Source organism: Geotrypetes seraphini, chromosome 13 (assembly GCF_902459505.1).
Source record: "Geotrypetes seraphini chromosome 13, aGeoSer1.1, whole genome shotgun sequence".
Taxonomy (NCBI): domain Eukaryota; kingdom Metazoa; phylum Chordata; class Amphibia; order Gymnophiona; family Dermophiidae; genus Geotrypetes; species Geotrypetes seraphini.
Window position 1 is genome coordinate 2,674,092 of NC_047096.1, and position 13,343 is coordinate 2,687,434.

At 42.7% G+C, this 13,343-nt stretch overlaps 1 protein-coding gene across 5 annotated transcripts in view; it reads left to right on the plus strand.

Annotated features, from left to right (window-relative positions):
- Window positions 1–2,090: 2,090 nt before the first annotated feature.
- Window positions 2,091–13,343, plus strand: part of NFASC (neurofascin) — a 168,969-nt gene continuing 157,716 nt past the window's right edge. For all 5 annotated transcript variants that reach the window (XM_033917585.1, XM_033917586.1, XM_033917587.1 and 2 more), the window contains exon 1: window positions 2,091–2,267. The gene's annotated coding sequence lies outside the window, so the exon portion shown is untranslated. The remainder of the gene's footprint in view (window positions 2,268–13,343) is intronic.

Here is a 13,343-nt window from a genome sequence, read left to right on the forward strand (position 1 = left end):
TCATAAAGGAAAAAAAAAAAGTTGACCACATTACACCGCTATTGATTAAGTCCCATTGGTTACCTATTAGCCACCAAATTACTTTTAAGATATTATTCTTGGTTTTTAAAGTTCTAGCTTTCAATGAGCCTCAATTCATGTCTAGAATGATCATTCCTTATTATGCCCCTCGTTCTCTACGATCATCATCACAAGACTTATTAACTGTCCCTTCCTTAAAAATTGTGGGTACAAGAAGAAATGACATGTTTTCTGTTACAGCGCCACAAACGTGGAATGCACTGCTACTGTACATCAGAAAAGAAAAAGATCTTATCTCTTTTATAAAACTCTTAAAAACTTTGTTATTTAACTTTGTACTTGTGTCTTAAAATTGTTTGTCCTCTAAAATATTGGTTTTTTGTTGTTTTTTTTTTTTTTGTTCAGCGCTTAGAATGTTTGTATAGGCGATTCATCAAATAATAATAAAACTTGAAACTTGAACTTGAATTATCAAGCCCATGTTTAGCAAATATTTCAATTTTCAGAAAAATATGGATACTTAACCTCTATCATTGTTAGTCTTGTACTTTAAATCCCCCAACACTGGGATACAAAGGCAGGGTGTGCCCAACACAAACCCCACATGTCTGACAAACGGTTGCTTTTTTTTTTTCTTCTTTTTTTTTTTTTATTACCAGCAGACACACTTTGACAACTGCGAGAACACGTAAACTATCTGGCTCAACTTTCTTTAAATTACTCACTGTCTGTAACAAATCCACTGCACGCAACATATATCTAAAATCACAGTCTTTATTCTCGTTCATCAGTGCGAACTCACATTCTTAATTCTGTCTTGATCCACATGCATTTTACCCTGTTAAGCAACTTACACTATCCTGTCTGCAACTTTCGGCAAAACAATCATGCTGGCTTGCTTTACCAACTTTTCCCAGGTTTCCAACCTAAATGCTATTTCCATCTCCCCGGGTAATTTCTCAACATCACCAATTTCTCGTTCTCTGTGTCTTGTCAGGTGTCCCCAGAGCTTTTGTTTTATTAATTTGACAAGTATGACAAAAAGTTGATTAAATTCCAAATACTAAGCCTTTGACAACAATAAAAATAAGGATGAAGAAAACAATAAAAAATCTTAGGGTCGCTATAATCGCCAGAAAAGGCAGTTGTAAAATATTTAAGCATGATCTGAAGGGGCTCGATGGTGTTCTGACCCATATTATACAATCTATATATGCACCCAACAAAAGTTCCAATTTCCAGAAACCAGAATCCTATATACCTCTCTGTGCTTCACAACAGATTAAGAAGTTACTAGACAGAAGAGATAGAGACAGGATAGAGAAGGAATCAACTTCTCACTTACCAAGACAGGTCCGGTACCGGCACAACAAAACCAGGAGCCAGAAATCTCCACCGATTCGTTCCTTCTCGAGGTGCAATCCGTTGTCTTCGACGAGAAACCGTTCCTGGTCAACCACCAGGTTAATGCCGGCTATTACGGGTCTCGTAGGAGGCAAGGTTTGAAATCCTCCGAGGGAGACGATCGTGCCAAACAGGCTCAAGTCTGTAGATCAAGTCCCTGTTCGGCTGCGCCAAATGAAGGTACCTTTTAGGATAAGGCCCTCCGTTAGTAGTGCAGAGACTTGAGGCAGAGACTGAAGAGATTTAAAAAGGCTTTTATTAAACATGCATATATGCTGGACTTCTGGGCAGAACTGGCTGCATAAACAGAAGACCCCGAGAATTTCGGACACAAAGGATATATAGGGTCCTAACCAGTCCAAACCAGTTCTAACCAGCTCTGACCAAAAGGTAACAGCAGAGAGAAAAACAAAACCATAAATCCATCCTATAATCTATACATCAATGGCTAGCTAACAGGCTAACATCCTGTTGCCTCCTTGCCGTGCCTGGCACTTAAGACAGATACATAGAACAGGCCTGTATGTATACGTGATTTCTCAGAGCAATAAAGTGGAGTCACAGGTTGTTCTTTGTACTAATTATGACCCACTGATCTAAATTGGAGTTTCTTCATCTACACCGTGACCCGGCTATGTCAGCTAGCTAGGGATCCTTCAAGCTGATGAAGACTTTGCACATGATATGGAGATAGAGGAAACAGAGCAGCCCATTATTGAAAGTATGGAAACAAGCTGATCTTTTCCTGTTATGGCAGCTGGGAGAAAATGTGGAATGTGGACTACCTTAAAGCAAGGCTGGAAAGTTTTTGGGTTTGAAGAAAGCTTTACATTAAGAACCAGGTGGGTTTTTTTGGTTTTTTTTCTCTTTTGAAGACAGTAAGCTGGGAACTGCCAGGAGACCAGGTGATACAAACCTGAAGGAGCCTCTTGGAGGTTTTGTTCAATAAAATATTCTTGAGAAATTGCACCTCTGACTCTGAACTGGTGGCTCTCCTCTATTTCAATACCAAGCTACCATTAGAACCTCACATAACCGCTCAGCTCAGGTTTATGTGCATTGGGTAAGGCCACTTGCTGAGCCCAGCTTGGCCACGCCCGGTCACAATACGTAAGCATGGATCAATGAGAGAAAGCCAACAGGGATTTAGTCAAGGGAAATCTTGTCTCGCCAATCTACTGCATTCTTTGAAGGGGTGGATGATCATGTGGCTAAAGGGGATACAGTCGAAATTATGTATTTGGATTTTCAGAACACATTTGATAAAGTACTTTATGAAAGACTTCTGAGGAAATTAAAAAGTCATGGGGCAGGAGCTAATGCTCTATTAAGGATTAAGAACTGGTTACAAGATAGAACCATTCTCGGTGCAGAAGGAGGTTCCCCAGGGTCTGGGCTGAGACCGCTGCTCTTTGACATATCCATCAATGGTCTCGAGATTGCAATAGCTAGTGAACTAATCACATTTGTTGATGACACAAAGCTCTTCAAAGTCGTTCAAAACTGGGAGACGGGGCAGACGTTTAATGTGAGCAGTGGCGTAGTCTGCCCCAGGTGCCATGTTGATGGGGGTACCAGCACCTCGCCTCCTCCCCAAGCCACGCGCATGCCCCCTTCCCTTTAATGTGCTCCTCATGATTGCATCATCTCTCCCACTGATGTCACTTTCGGTTGTTGCGCATAGGAAGTGATGTCAGAGGAAGAGCTGATGGGGGTGCATATCCAGCAGGGGGGATCGGGAAGGAGCGGGGGAGGGGCAACTTGGGAAGTGGTTAATCATGGTCTTCTCATTCAGCTGGTTTAGATTTTTAAAAGTGTTGGACTGGTACAAAGCGAGGATAAACTTTGTCCCCCTTGGACCTCTAATTGTGGGGTTGTTATCCGAACAGAGTCAATTTATATTTGCACAGAGGATATTTTCACCTGGCATCTAATGTTAATTCCTGCATCTTAAGGATTCAGGATTAGGCATCGTTAGTCCGCATGAAATGAACGCCACCAAAACAAAACGTTTATGGTTTGGTCCGAAATTGGAGTTTACATCTAATATCCCAAGTTAGTAATGTAACAAAAAAAAATGTTTCTTCAGTCGCAGAATGCTTAGACGGCTCCACCATTTGATTTTCCAGTAGCATTTTGCAGTTTTGCTTCAGGGTGCAGAAAGGAGGGGGGGGAGATGTTTATTTTAAAAATTTATTACCCACTAGATGCACTGGTTCTGCACAGTAATAACTACCACGTAAAAGAAAAGGGAAACCCCCCCAGATTTGAATCCCAAAACCCACCAATAAAAACGCTCCAGAAGAATTATGTTCTAACGTCTACTGGCAGCTCATTCCACAGCCATGAATCGAGAACGTCGTGTGATGATTAGTTAGTAGGCAATTCCGGTCCTCGAGAGCCGGAGCCAGGTCAGATCTTCAGGATCTCCACCATGAATATGTATGAGATGGATTTGCATGCACTGCCTCCTTGAGATGCAAATCTGTCTCATGCATATTTATTGTGGATATCCTGACAACCTGACCTAGCTCTGGCTCTGGCTCTCGAGGACCGGAATTGCCTACCACTGAGTTAGATGTTTCAAAGCTTTGAATGATTTTACTTCCAACCACAACTGCAAGGACCAGGAAGGCTGCGACATGGTTAAACGTTCAGAATCTCCAAAATGTCCCTAATGTGCCCCCCCCCCCTTTTTTTTTTTTTACAAAACCGTGAAAACAGTTTTTAGCGCAGGCTGGCATGCTGAATGCTCTGCGCTGCTCCCGATGCTCATAGGAACTCTGTCGGGAGCATCGCAGAGCGTTCAGCACGCCAGCCTGCGCTAAAAACCACTTTTGCTGTTTTGTAAAAGGGGGGATGGATATTGCTCAGAAATAAAAACGATTTTACCATTTCCAACGGAAGAAAATTCCAAATGACGACTGATTTGAAATACAAAGGAATTTTTGTATCTAATTGCTCAAGTTCATATAGTTCTTATATCCTAAAAGAAGGCAGAAAAAGGTTAATTAAATATTGCGGGTCCCAATCATGATAGATCATAAACAATCATATGCAAAGATAAATACCCGTCTTGGATAGCTCACCGTGAAGTGCCAGGCCGGTTCTAGGCAAAACACTCCCAGATTCACCCTTGCTTAGCAGGTAGCTGTCACTTGCTCAGGAAATGGGCTGGAAATCCTGCCTCCGAGGTCTTCTCAGACAATCTATTAAGTCTTCCTGTAATGTAATTTGTTTCTTATATACCGCTAAACTCCGTTAGGATTCTAAGCGGTTTACAGAAAAAATAGACAATAGGGTGCATTAAAATTAGTTCATCTTTTTTGTTAGTTGTTTGGAGGATATTTTCTACACTTGCAAAGTCTGCTGGTGTGGCCAACAGAATGATCTCTGATGTCAGAGATCATTCCATGTATCATTTAATTCCAAATGCTGCATCTGGAAGAAGCATGCTGGCTGCTGTAATGAGGCAATTTCCAGGGTAATAGCATTGACATTTGTGGGGTAAAATGATGAGGGAAAGAAAATGTCTTATGAGGCAGAGACGCACACGAGAGAGGGGGGGGGAAGGAAGGAAGCGCGGTGCGATGCTTTTCTATTTATCGGGGTTACCATGGCAATAATACTTCACCTTCTGTCCTCTTCTTGTTGTCTTAACACACAAACACACACACGGTATTGTATGGAATTCCTTATTTATTGTTCGCCTTATACAAAGCGAATCACAGATCCAAATACATCATGAATTTCAATATACAAACAGCAAAATAGATGACACAATAAAATAATGTCCCATACAGCAAAACCCAAAGAATCGGGCGCCCTGCGCCAATCCAGCATTGTACCTTCATCGCACAGAAAAGACGACGCTTTAGCAATTTTTAAAAATTCCATTCAATCCACTTGTCGTATGCACTGCGGAAGCCTGTTCCACGCCTCGGGACCAACGCAGGAAAACACTCCCGCCCACATGTTGCAGACAAGCTCAGTGTCCCCTCTATTGTCCCACAGCAGGGGTTTCAATTGTGCCACGTTATATCCCTTAATCCAAGAGTTTTCCTAGGATGCAAAAGCCACACATAGGTAGACCAATGAAAACTAATTAGGGCGTTGCATAAATATACTTATAGATGGCGTCATCTGATGACTCCCATTGATGGGAGAAGCTCTCGAATAGCTCAGAGGTTTTGTTTTCTCTCTCAGAGCGTGCCTGGTGATTTCCCCCCTTTGGTCAAGCTCAGGCATGTCCCCTTCCTTCCTCAGTCTCCTGCTCTACCCGTTGGCTGCAAATTATACTCTTCACCGTGCAAATTGGTCTCATGAATCCAGCCAGAAAGGTACCAGCACACTCGGGTTCAAGTTTTTACCTTGTTTGTTACTACAAATCCAGCCAATGTTGGACTCGGTTACAAATTTTCACCGTATTTGAGAATGACGGTACACTCGAGTTCATGTTACCTTGTTCACTTCTAGTAAACCAGTCAAGCTTAGGCTCAGTTACTGCAATAAAAACAGTTCCTAGAGCATAATTTTCAGGTGCACAAGTCTCATTTCCTAACACTGGCTGGCTCGACCGTCCACAACCATGCAAGATTAACCTGGTCAGACCAATGGTCCATCTAGTCCAGTATCTCGTCTTCAAAGTGGCCAATCCAGGTCACACGTACCTGGCAAAAACCCAAATAGTAGCACTGATCCAGGGCAAGCAGTGGTTTCCCCCATGCTGTCTCAATAGCAGACTATGAACTTTTCCTCCGGGAACTTGTCCAGTCCATTTTTAAAACCAACTACATTAACCACTCTTACCACATCCTCTGGCAACACGTTCCAGAGCTTAAACTATTCTCTGAGTGAAAAAATAGTTCCTCCTATTGGTTTTAAAAGTATTTCCCTATAACTTCATCGAGTGTCCCCTAGTCTTTGTAATTTTTGATGGAGTGAAAAATCGATCCACTTCCATCCTACTCCACTCAGGATTTTGTAGACTTCAATCCTATCTTCCCCTCAGCTGTCTCTTTTCCTAGATGAGGAGCCCTAACCGTTTTAGTCTTTCCTCATACGAGAGGAGTTCCATCCCTTTTATCATCTTGGTCGCTCTTTGAACCTTTTCTAGTTCGGCTATATCTTTTTTTTTTAGATAAGGCAACCAGAACTGAACACAGTACTCAAGGCGAGGTCGCACCATGGAGCGCTCCAGAGACATTATAACATTCTTGGCTAGGAAGTCACCTGTAACATAGGCTCTCTGTTGACAGCAGGATAAGTCAGCTAGACTAGCTGCTCATCTCCCCTTATGGCCGACCCAGCCCTGGCTAGAGACACCCTAAGGAAGGAAGGGGAAGTGTCTGGATTGAATAAATACATCTCTTCCACAGTCTCATTTCTGTTTTCTCCTTTTCACTGTGTTTTCCCTCTCTGTCCTGGAACTGTTGGGTCTCTTTTGTTGCTGACTGAGAATGATCAGACCTGGGCGCTCCAAACCCCCCTTCAATGACCAGTGTAAAATGGGGAAAATAGGAACTAGAAGGAAGCTCCCAGCCCTATGGATCAAAGCACTTCAGACAGTTTCTCTCCTGATACATGTTGATATGACATCACTGTACCCACAGAAATATCTTAAGCGTCAAGTTCTCTATTATGTTCCTGACTGTGGGTCTGAAGGAAATTCAGCGTTACGCAGTCAGCCATGGAGAATATAATAGCCTGCCTCTCTCCTTTTATTTTCTCTTTCAATTCTTTGGTCCTGTCATTGGGTGAAAGAACAGCCCGAGATATTTACTACAGGCAGTCCCTGGATTAAGAATGAGTTACATTTTTAAAGCTGTTCTTAAGTCAGATTTGTATGCAACTCTGAACTTGTAGATTTTAAGATTCTTGCTGCTCCCAGATGACAAAAAGGCCAACAGTCCCTACCAGTGTTCCCTCTAATCACACACTGTTCGGAATATTCCCTTCTATCATTCCGGATTCTGCCACTGGAAATACTGCTCGGTGAAATCAAATGAAGGCACAACCACGTTCTTAACTACGAGTCGTACTTAAGTCGTGCATCTGTAACTCGAGGACTGCCTGTACTTGACTCATATAAGAACATAAGAGTTGCCATATTGAAGGTCCCTCGAGTCCAGTATTCTGTTTCCAACAGTGACCGACCCAGGTCCCAAGTGCCTTGCAAGATCTCAAGGAGTAGCAACATTCCAGAGCTCATATTGTGATGTCATAAAGTCTTATTTCACCAATGCCTAAGAGCCATCCTCATCAGTGATGTCACAATGGCCTGATTCGCTCTTCTTTGAACCTACTTAAGAATGCCATCTCTTTTCCAAGCTGAAGAGCCCTAACCATTTTAGTCTTTCCTCATACGAGAGGAGTTCCATCCCCTTTATCATCTTGGTCGCTCTTCTTTGAAACTTTTCTAGCGCCACTATAGCTGTAAACTTGCCTTACTAGATCCCAAGAAGAGAAAGTTGCAGTAATCCATAAGAACGTAAGAAGAGCCTTACTGAGTCATAGCAACAGTCCTTCACGTCCAGTAGTCTGTTCTCACGGTGGCCAATCCAGGTCCCTAGTACCTGGCCAAAACCCAAGGAGTAGCAACATTCCACATAGAATCTCAAAGAGTAGCAACATTCCGGAACCCTAAATAGTTGCAACATTCCATGTGGAATCCCCAAAGAGTAGCAACATTCCAAGCTACCGATCCAGGGCAAGCAGTGGCTTCCCCCATGTCTTTCTCAATAACAGACTATGGGACTTTTCCTCCAGGAATTTGTCCATACCTTTCTTAACACCAGCTACGCTTTCCATTCTCACCACAATCTCTGACAATGTGTTCCAGAACTTAATTATTCTCTGAGTGAAAAAAAATTTCCTCCTATTGATTTTAAAAGTGTGAAGAAGGTTTATGATTTTTTCTCATGTTTAATCTATGGTTTAAAACTTAATTATTATCACAGCAAACTCCCAACGTGGTTGATCATTTGGAGGAGAGGGGCAGCAACCAAGTGCCAACCCTGGGCAGAGTTGTGAGGCATCTGGATTTACGTGACAGCAAAATGGCAGCAGATTTTTCAACACTTTTCATTAAAATTGAGCCTAATTTAATCATGATTTTCTTTCATAAAGATGATAATCATATCTGATGTAAAAAGAAAAATCAATATTCCAGGTGTCCAAGAACCTAGCCAAAGGTAGTAAATACAAATGAAAAAGAACAGATGATAAAAACGACCCCTGAAGGACTCCGAATTTTAAAACTTTTCGAAGAAAGTTCATTGTTCAAGATGAGAGTGTCCAATGGGAAAAGTAAGAACCGAACCACTCTAGCACTGCTGATCTCAAACCAACGTCTCTGCTTGCGGTGAGACACTGTAGCCAAGGCAGCCATCGAAACCCTGGTCTGCTTTCTCCAAGATCTCGTCGGTGATTTCAAGCAGCAGGAACTTGGTGTTATGATTGCTGCAATGACCAACACACAGGGCATTGATACGGTAGCGCCTAACGCCGTTGTACTTCAAAGCAAATTACCCTTCTCTCGTCTTTTTCCATATGGATACCCTGCATTGGTACCCTTGTGAAGGCCCCCTGAGGAAGGCATAAAATTGCTGAAACACCATATGTTATCTTGAACTGGGACCCTTTTGGAATTTTCCATAGGGTTCTCGTTTGGATTATGTTACATTCCATTTGGAATCAATACCAAATCACTTTTGTGACTGAATCAACTGCTTTCATCCAGAACACTGGCTCCATTGGGTTTGTTAATATATCAAATGCCAGGCCACAAGTATCTTTTTATTAATCAAGAAAAAGTCTGGGTAAAGATACAGAAAAGAGTGTACGAGGGAGGGCATATTCTCCTCAAAGCCATGTCAAGCTGCAGCACAGCCCGACCGCACTCACTCCCCCCCTCACGATTCAGCACAAGCAGTGTTCCCTAGCGCTCTCTTCTCTCATCCCAACAATCTCCCCTAAAGTTAAATCAAAAACCTTCCCTACTTTCATAGCCTGGAGTATGCCCTGACCATGAGATACACAAGCTCTGTTTGTTATTTTGGGTATGACAAGGAGGCATGACAATGTCCTTGGCTACAGATCTCAGCACCCAGGCCTGCTCTGGGTTGAATGCCAAGTGGATTCTGGCCCAGGGCATGGAAGAAAGTGATGAGAATAATAATCCTGCGGTCTCTGTGAGAACGAGAGACATTAGGCATGCATGCAGCAGCAGTAATTAAAGCGCTCCCACTGTGGGACCCGATGTCCTGTGTTTAGATATGGAAGCCTCACCAAGACTCCACTTCCGTTTGGGGGTTTTTGCCATCCAAATTCATCGTGAAATCTTGTGACATTCTCTACCTCTCATCTGGCAGGCAACGCTGTCTATATACTGACATCCCACAAATGTCTGTGGTACTGCGGAGGGAACAGTGAAATGGTGTGGTGGCCATTATATGTGCCCACTGGAAGTGCAGGGAGGGGGAGGGTGCAGGGCAGAAAAGAGGTGCATTGGCAGAGCTATGTGTGAGGGTCTCAGAAAAACCGCGAGTGGTGGTGACAGGACAAGAAAAACTACTAAGATATTTTGACCCTCATCCCCCGGACCTTACTAGGAAACCAAGAGTTTCTGTGCCCTAGCTCCTTCCAATACCCAGACTAAAAACAACTAAGGGGCCTTCTGTTCTTCCAAACACAATTGCAAAAACTTGCCAAAAATGGCAGTTGAGTAACTGGACAAAAAGAAAGGGGGTCCAAAGGGTTTATTTATAAGCTCTTTCTTCAGCAAGAGTTTCACAATTCTCTGCTCAAGAGAGGCTGAAAGGACGCTGCTTCCAAAAGAGGAATTCATCAAACGCTTGGTTAACAGAAAACCAGTCACTGAGGCCCAGCACTTAACCCAATTAATTGGGACTGGGTTCAACTACCAGCAGGAAGACTTAACACTGGGCAGAAACAGTGCCCAAGCTGTGGGAATGGAATCTGCAGAGAGAACCAGTTGAGTGAGCCGAAAGAGAGGTGGGCCCTGCTACCACACAACATAATTGCGTTTAGCTTGATCTATAAAATCAAGTACGAGGGATGTTCAATAATTGATCTGCCTGTGCATGAGTGAAAGTAGCAAGCATGTTGAAGTAAGTCTCTGCATGTTGTGACATGTCTCAAGGTGACTTACGCCCAGTTGCAACTCGGTGCGAGTCTAACATTCCAAGAGACAGGATGTCAGGAGAGTCCTCGTGCGAATCAAGTAAGAAGCTGCTAGATTTGGAGCACCCTTCAGTGATATAATTTCTCACAAAAGACGGGAAAAGCCAAAGGGGATCCATGAACGCATGACTGCAGTTTGTGGTGAGTCTGCCCCATCATCCTGCAAAGTAAAATTTTGAAGTAGGCAGTTTAAGTGGGGTAGAGGCCATTGAAGGTGACCCTCACTGGACAGCCTGTGGAAGCAACTTCCATAGAAAAGTGCAAGAAAATTGAGGATCTAATTTTGTCAGATGACTTAGGGGTCCTTTTATCAAGCTGCGGTAGGGGGTTTAACATGCGTAATACTGCGCATTAAGCCCGCTAGCGCTTGCATTGAGCAGGCGTTCATTTTTTAGCCGGCCATGGGGGTTATCGTGTGATGAAATGTCTGTGCTAACCCCACTAACGCGGCTTGATAAAAGGACCCCTTAAAGTTTCCCAAAATAGCTGAAAAAATGGGCATCTCAGCAGGTACAGTTTGGAAAATAATTCATGAAAAGTTGGGCATGTCCAAGGTTATTGCTGCTAGGTTATCAATTTGTCTATGCTGCTAGTTAAATAATTTCTTTCTGTCATTCTTAAATTGTCTTTAGTTTATAATCTTTTGTAAACCGCGTAGAACTTATGGTTACGCGGTTAAGAAGCACGATGTTATGTTATGGGTTCCAAGAATGCTGACACCATATCAGAAGGCCACGAGACTCTAGTGCTGTCAAGAGAACTTGGAGATGCTCCGTGAAGGCCAAGTGAATTTTTTTTTCATCTTTTGGTGACTAGAAATGAGACTCGAGTCTATCACAGAGATCCTGAGTCCAAAGTGGAGTCAATGCAGTGGAAGCACAAGTCATCCCACACCCCAAAAAAGTTCAAGACAGAAAAATCTGCAGGCAAAGTCATGGCAACTGTCTTCTGGGATGATGAAGGACGTTTGCTTCTGGAGTTCATGCCACACAAGAGAAGTATGCCAACACAATGATCGCTTTGTGAGAGTCAATCAAGGAGAAAAGATTAGGAAAACTCACAGACGGTGTGCTGATTCTTCACGATAATGCACCGTTGCACATGTCACGATAATCACAGGCTGCCATCCAAGAAAGTGAGTTTCAGCAGCTGAACCATCCACCTTACAATCCTGACCTGGCTCCCTCAGATTATTTCCTGTTCTGGGGTTTGAAGAAATCTCTCCGTGGACAGCAGTTTTCAAGTGATGAAGATGTCAAGGAAGGTGTAATGTCCTAGTTTGAAGATCAAACAGAAGAATTCATTGCAGGAAAAATGGATGAAGTGTATGTCCAACAGACCAATGGTCCAAAAGGCTAGTTTGTGGAGTTAGAAAATTTGACCATACCTTGGTTGAAGAAATTGCACTAGCTACCTGTGTGATTATGCATCATTTTCAAAACATTAACTTTGATATTTAAAGTCATTTACCATGGGATTCCTTGGTATCTATCACAAGCTATGGTAATTTACCGCCACTCAGAACTTTGCGATTGGCTATGACAGTTTTCTCAAAAATATATTATGAGAACACAAGAACATCTGTCATTTCTATCGTGGAAGTAACACTTGGAACAAATTAACTAGACCGCTAAGAGCATTATCAGATATTCAAAAGTTTAAAAAAATTCTTAAAACGACATTATTTTTAGAAGCATTTCAATAAAGTTGAAATGTTGAATGCTGGTTAAGATGAACTGTACTGTGAAGATCTATTTAAAATGTGATTATTCACCTGTAACCCAACATGTTTGTCATTCTGTACATGTTATTACTGTAATGCCACCTAGATATGGGCGGTTGATAAATTTTTAAAATAAATCAAACAGTGATTTGAGTACTAAATGGAAACGGCTGAGATCGAATCCCCATTGAGCTCCAAATCTTTACCAACAGGGATCTCAAAGTCCCTCCTTGAGGGCCACAATCCAGTCGGGTTTTCAGGATTTCCCCAATGAATATGCATTGAAAGCAGTGCATGCACATAAATCTCATGCATATTCATTGGGGAAATCCTGAAAACCCGACTGGATTGTGGCCCTCAAGGAGGGACTTTGAGATCCCTGCTTACCAACAATCATTGCTTCCAATAGAGCAGGGGTAGGCAATTCCTGTCCTCCGAGGGCCAGAATCCAGTTGAGTTTTCAGAATTTCCTCAATGAATATGCATGAGATCTATTCAGGTTTTTGGGTTAACCCTAATGAATATGTATGAGAGAGATTTGCATATAATGGAAGTGACAGGCATGCAAAACTGCTCCATGCATATTTCTTAGGGCTATCCCGAAAACCCGATTGGCCTGTTGGTCCTCCAGGACAGGGTTTGGAACCACTGCTCTAGAGCTCCTGCTGCCTGATAAACCTCTCCCACATGGACTGAACTGGGGTCCTCTCACCCAGAGGTGCTGAGCATCTGCCTGAGAAACTTCTTCTGCACTCACAGGTTGTATTAGCTCTGTGGTACCTTGGTAGTGAGTATCAGGAGGCAGGATTGAACAGCCTAAAGGGGATCTCAAGTGATTTATGCAATAGTGCATTTATTGTGTATTCCCTAAGTGTCCCAGCTTCTCGAGTGCCTAAGTCTCACATCTACATTGTACTAGCCAACCACTGTAGCTGCCACTTGTTACAGGAATAAAATATTTTATTTTTATAATACACAGCCTGGTTTATTG